The following is a 6,583-nucleotide window of genomic DNA, read 5'->3' as shown; positions in this document are numbered from 1 at the left end:
AATAAATAAAATTTTATACACAAATAAAGGTAATTTTGTGTATATTTATAAGTTTACACACATATTTGGATAAATTTCAACATTTTTAGTTGTTGTTTTGATAAAGTTTGAAAAGGGGGTAAATTTAAAAAGTGGTATTTTTAAAGGGTATTTTTTAAATTCTCCCAATATCATTCCTATTTTTATCATTAACAATATTATTGTTTTATCAATAAATACTTAAAAGTACTAAAGAAAATTACTATGAAAATTGATTAATTGAACAATTAATCAACGAATAAATTCAAAAGATATGGATGTATGCTTCTATTGTATGACTTAAATAAATAACATGTAAAAATGTCATAAGCATTAAAATTTATTTAATCTATTTTTTATAAATAATAAATAAATTAAAATAATTAAATAAATATACAACAACCCGCGCATATGCGCGGGACATTACCTAGTATTTGTTAAACACCGGTTATGTAACAACCCGTCCCGTGGGACCCCCGCCACAACTCGGCAGCTGCTGGCGCTGCAGCGCATCGATCCTAACCTCTCTCCTGTGGTAACCGCTTGTCATGTGGGAAAGTTGTTAAAGGGTGAGGGCTTGGGTTCGAGAAATGCCAAGCGAACCAATAACCTACCTGTTGGGCCAGAGGGATGCATGCCAGTTTGGGCCCGCAGGAGAGAGATTATGGTCGATGCGTTGCAGCCACAACAGTTGCCAAATTGTGGCAGGGGGTCCCACGAGGCGGGTTGTTACAGGTTATCTACAAAATTTGCATATCTATATCACTAATAGAAATTTGCATATCAACATTATTACCAAATCTTAATTAATTATTTTATCAAATCTTAAACTGCATTTTTAGATTATAAACATATAAACATATATGAACATTAAAATTAAATAATAAGTGGATATATCACATTTAAATAGTTTGAAAAATTATTAAGAAAATTAAATAATAAATGGATTATATTTTTATGATTTATATTCTAGGAATTTTTTGTAAGTTTCAAAAAAAATTAAAAAGAAAATCCAGTAGTTAAGAAAAAAACTCTTAGAAGTAGAAACCAAGTCGCCTTGGTCCAGTGGTAAAAGGAGGTAAGTCTCGCCACCTGGGTTCGAGTAGCGTTGGCCTAGAAAACCTTTGGGATCACTCCTGAGTTATCAAAAAAATATATATATATATATATATATTTCTTAGTTATCTCGCTGAAATTCTGAAACCAAACTAAATATCAAACTCGTATGATAGCAAACAATAAATGATATACTAAATAAATATCTAAAAACATTATCCCACATATACGTACAATTGTGAACTATCCTTGACAAATATGAGATATAAATTGAAAACCGGAACACCATTTTCACCATCGAGACCGATCGATCTTTCCATCGACCGATCAATCTCTCCACCGACCAAGTGTCTCGAACATCGACCATGAGCTCTCGACCAATTCGTCTACTGATCGTTCGTATCGACCAGTCATCGACCAACCCTCGACCATCCATCAACCAAGCATCCGTACGTCCGTACAAGTCCCGACTAAGCCCACTTAACTCATATGCAACCAACTTCTTATGGGCTTTTTAGTGGCCTCATAAGGTTCTCAAGAAGCTCTAGATCCTTCTCTTATGACCGTTGGAGATTGGCGCAAGTAAAGAAGCTACAAACAAGGGAAGGTCACATGTTTACTTAAGGAAGGAGCATCCAAGGCTCACGTCGCTTTCACTCGCATGTTGTGCATAAAATATCTTGTATATTTTGTATTTGTTTATTCTCTTTGTCTTCCTTTAAGTAGTTTGTAACTAGGTTAATTGTAATGTATGAAGAGAGAAGTTCTTTCTTTCTTCACGCAAAACTCGCAAACTCTTTCAATCTTTCTCATTCAATCTCATTCGATCTTCTTTATTCAAATCTTATTGAAATCTTAGATGGTATGAGAGCCAGGTTCTCTTAGATCCTAGATATTCTCATTCTCTCTTGCTAATTTCTTCTTTCGGTTCTTGAAAAATCTCAAGAAAGTCTCGCCATTGTTAAGCTTTGGTTTCATGGAGGTCATGAAGAATTCGTTGGTTGTACCAGTTACTCTCAAGGGGAGTAATTACTTGTTGTGGGCAAGAACCACAAAGACGGCATTGTGTGGCCGTGGGTTATGGAGTCACATCGAGAAGAGTGAAGCTCCAAGCGAAGTTAAAGACGACAAGGAGATTGTTTCTTGCGACGAAGTGAAGTGGTTTCAAAAACCAAACTGTTTTGGGTCTTATCCAAAACTCTCTCGAAGCCTCAATTCTTGAAGCTTACTCATATTGCGAGACGGCCAAAGAGTTGTGGGATACTCTCAAGAATGTGTTTGGAAATGTTACCAATTTAGATCGTGTTTTTGAGGTTAAGAGAGCTATCAACAATCTTAGCCAATAAGACATGGAGTTTACCAAACACTTTGGGAAATTTAGATCTCTTTGGGCTGAACTGGAGATGCTTAGACCAAGCTCAGTAGATCCGGCTGTCATTAACGAACGGCGTGAACAAAACAAGGTGTTCGGTCTTCTCTTGACCTTAAACCACTCCTACAATGACCTCATCAAACACATTCTCCGGTCCGAGAAACTTCCAAGTCTTGATGAGGTGTGCTCTCAAGTTCAACGTGAACACGGTTCCATGGGGTTGTTTGGTGGTAAGGGGGAGCTTATGACGGCTAACAATGTGGAGCTAGCCGCAGCTAACAAGAGCTACTACCGAGATCACAACAACAACAACAAGAGGAACGTTCCTACTTGTCATCATTGTAAGAAACCGGGTATCAAGGACAAGTGTTGGGTACTTTACCCTCACCTTCCCCCAAGAGAAGACAACCGAGATCCGAGGGCAAATCAATCAAGTGCTTCCGGTGAGATTCAAGCTCCGGAGACAAACGTGCAAGTTCTTGAGGAAAGTGGAGCAGCCATGGCCGCTTCTTCTGACTTGGTGAGGAGGTCTGACCTTGATGCTCTCATCAAAGCTCTCAAGGAGTCGTCCGGTAAGGCTACTCTTGCTCTAAATGCTTTAAACCCGCTTATTGTTGATTCTGGAGCATCTCACCACATGATTAGTGACTCTAAGTTGATGAGTGATATTAAACCGGCTATTGGGAATGTTGTGATTGCTAATGGAACTAAAGTACTGGTTAAAGGAGTAGGAGATTTACAATTGTTTGATAAGAAGTCTAAAGCGTTTTATATGCCTAGTTTCACTTCAAATTTGTTATCCGTTAAGAAGGCTACTACCGATTTAAATTGTTATGCAATATTTGGTCCTAACAATATTCATTTTCATGATATTGAGACAAGTAAGGTGCTTGGCCATGGAGCCACTAAAGATGGCTTATATGTGCTTGAGGACTTGAACCTATCCCCCACTTTATCTTCTTGTTTTAGTTCTATTCATGTTAGTGCTAATAGTGCAATTTGGCATGCTAGACTTGGTCACCCTCATTCTAGAGCTTTAAATCTTTTATTTCCTAATATGTCTTTTAAAAATGATGATTGTGAGGCTTGTATTCTTGGCAAACATTGCAAATCTGTTTTTCTTAAGTCAAAAACTATTTATGAGAATTGTTTTGATATTATTCACTCGGATGTGTGGACATCACCTTGCTTATCTAGAGAAAATCAAAAATATTATGTTACTTTTATTGATGAGAAATCAAAGTATACTTGGCTAACCTTGCTTCCTTCAAAAGATAGAGTTCTTGAGGCTTTCATGAATTTTCAAAATTATGTGACTACTAACCACTATAATGCCAAGATTAAAATTGAGATCAGATAATGGTGGGGAGTACACTAGCCATGCCTTCAAACAACACTTGATCAAGTATGGAATCAAACAACAAACAAGCTGCCCGTACACACCGCAACAAAATGGTGTTGCCGAACGAAAGAATCGTCATCTCATGGAAGTGGCACGCTCAATGATGTTTCATACTAATGTTCCTAAAACATTTTGGGGAGATGCGGTTGTAGCAGCTTGTTACTTGATCAATAGAACCCCGACGAAAATACTAAGCAACCTCTCTCCTTATGAAATTCTTAAAAAAAATAAACCGTCTATTGATCACTTACGTGTGTTTGGAAGTGTTTGTTATGTGTTAAGGCCAGGAGAACTAAGAAACAAGTTGGAAGCAAAGAGTACAAAATGTATGCTCATCAGGTATTCCTCTACACAAAAAGGGTACAAGTGCTACGATCCAGAGACAAGGAGAGTTCATTTTTCAAGAGATGTGAAGTTCATTGACTCACAAGGGTATTATGATAAGAAGAATTGGGAGGAACTCAAGAACCTATCTAACTCTCCATCCGATTGTGCAAATAATCTTCGGATTATCTTGGAGAAACTTGGTATTGATCTCTCTCGAGACAAATATGAAACTTCCGAGTCAAAATCTCTGGAACAAACTCATCAAGACCAAGAAGATGATACAAGTAACTCTCAACTTGAAGAAGAGGCATTTGAGAATGACAATGTGGACATTGATCATGAGAATGGGGAAGGAGAAGAACGGTTAAATTCACTTAATGAGGGAGTAAATGAAGCTCAAGAAGAGTACAATGACCCAAATCAAGAAGAACAACCTCAAGAAGAAATTATTGAGTTGAGAAGGAGTGAAAGAATCAAGAATCACCCATCAAATTGGAAGAATACTCGTGTGTACTACAACAACATGGCGGTGGCCCATCCAATACTAGCCGTATGCACTCTTGCACATCTACTGATGGAACATCAAGCTTATCTCATCAAAGTGGATTCTCACTAGATTCCACAAAGTTATGAAGAAGCTAGAGATTACAAGGAATGGAGAGATGCGGTTGTAGAGGAGACTAAAGCCATGGAATCAAATCATACGTGGGATGAAGCGGATCTCCCTAAAGGGAAGAAGGCGGTTACATCACGATGGATCTTTACTATAAAGTACAAGAGTGATGGGGAGATTGAACGCTATAAAGCTCGGCTTGTAGCTAGAGGTTTTACACAAACCTATGGTGAAGATTACCTCGATACCTTTGCTCCGGTTGCAAAGCTTCACACGGTCCGTGTTGTCTTTTCTTTAGCCGTGAACTTAGAGTGGGAATTATGGCAAATGGATGTTAAGAATGCTTTCCTTTAAGGTGAACTAGAAGATGAAGTTTATATGAGGCCTCCACCGGGTTTAGAAGACATCATAAGACCGGGAAAAGTGTTGAAGCTCAATAAAGCTATCTAAAATCTCCAAGAGCGTGGTATCACAAGTTGAGTACTACTCTAATGGAGAAGGGATTCAAACGGTCCGAAGCGGATCACACTCTTTTCACATTGAATAGCCTAGAAGGTATAGTGGTCATTCTTGTTTATGTTGATGATATCATCATATCCGGGAATGACAAGGTAGGAATTCAAGTCATTTTTAAAATCCGTATTTGATATTAAAGATCTTGGTGAACTTAAATATTTTCTTGGTATTGAAGTGTGTAGATCCAAATAAGGTCTCTTCTTATCTCAAAGAAAATATACTCTTGATCTTTTGAATGAAGTTGGTAAACTAGGTTCAAGATCGGTGGCATCACCACTAGAAGTAGATTTCCAAGATAATCGAGAGGGAGAGAAAGGAGATGAGCCATATGAAGATGCATCACAATATCGACGTCTAGTAGGTAAGCTCATCTATTTAACAATAACTAGACCTGACATTTGTTACTCCGTGAACCAGGTGAGCCAACATATGCAAGCCCCAATGGTGCATCATTGGAACATGGTGAATCGGATACTCAAGTATCTTAAAGGAGCACCATGACAAGGCATATAGATGGGTTGCAACAAAAGTACGGAATTGATTGGTTATTGTGATGCGGATTATGCCGGAGACCATGGAGATAGACGCTCAACAACCGGCTATTGCACTTTCATTGGTGGAAACTTAGTAACTTGGAAGAGTACGAAGCAAAAGGTGGTTTCAATGTCAAGTGCCGAGTCCGAGTATCGTGCCATGAGGAAGCTCACAACCGAGTGTATTTGGCTTAAAGCTCTTCTAAAAGACTTGGGAGTTGAGTCATCAAAGCCAATCACAATGCATTGTGACAACCAAGCCGCAATACACATTGCATCCAACTCGGTGTTCCATGAAAGAACAAAGCATATTGAAGTCGATTGCCACAAGGTGAGAGAACAAGTTCGTCTTGGGGCCATTCTCCCATGCAACACTGAAAGCTCCGAGCAATTGGCTGATATATTCACGAAGGCAGCCAGCCCTCAAGTGTGTGAGTACATCCACTCCAAGCTTGGCCTCATGGATCTATCCAAGCCATGATACCCACACTCTTTTCCCCTTGGTAACGTTTTTCCCATGTGGTTTTCTATACTAAGGTTTTTTTTATGAAGTGGGTGTTCTTGTGTCAAGCTCAACCTTCAAAGTCTTGATGGTTAATCTTGAGGGAGAGTGAAAACCGGAACACCATTTTCACCATCGAGACCGATCGATCTTCCCGTCGACTGATCGATCTTCCCGTCGACCGATCGATCTTCCCGTCGACCGATCAATCTTTCCATCGACCAATCGATCTCTCCACCGACCG

Source organism: Capsella rubella, unplaced genomic scaffold (assembly GCF_000375325.1).
Source record: "Capsella rubella cultivar Monte Gargano unplaced genomic scaffold, Caprub1_0 scaffold_13, whole genome shotgun sequence".
In the NCBI taxonomy this organism is placed as follows: Eukaryota; Viridiplantae; Streptophyta; class Magnoliopsida; order Brassicales; family Brassicaceae; genus Capsella; species Capsella rubella.
Note: the sequence above shows the minus strand (reverse complement) of the source record.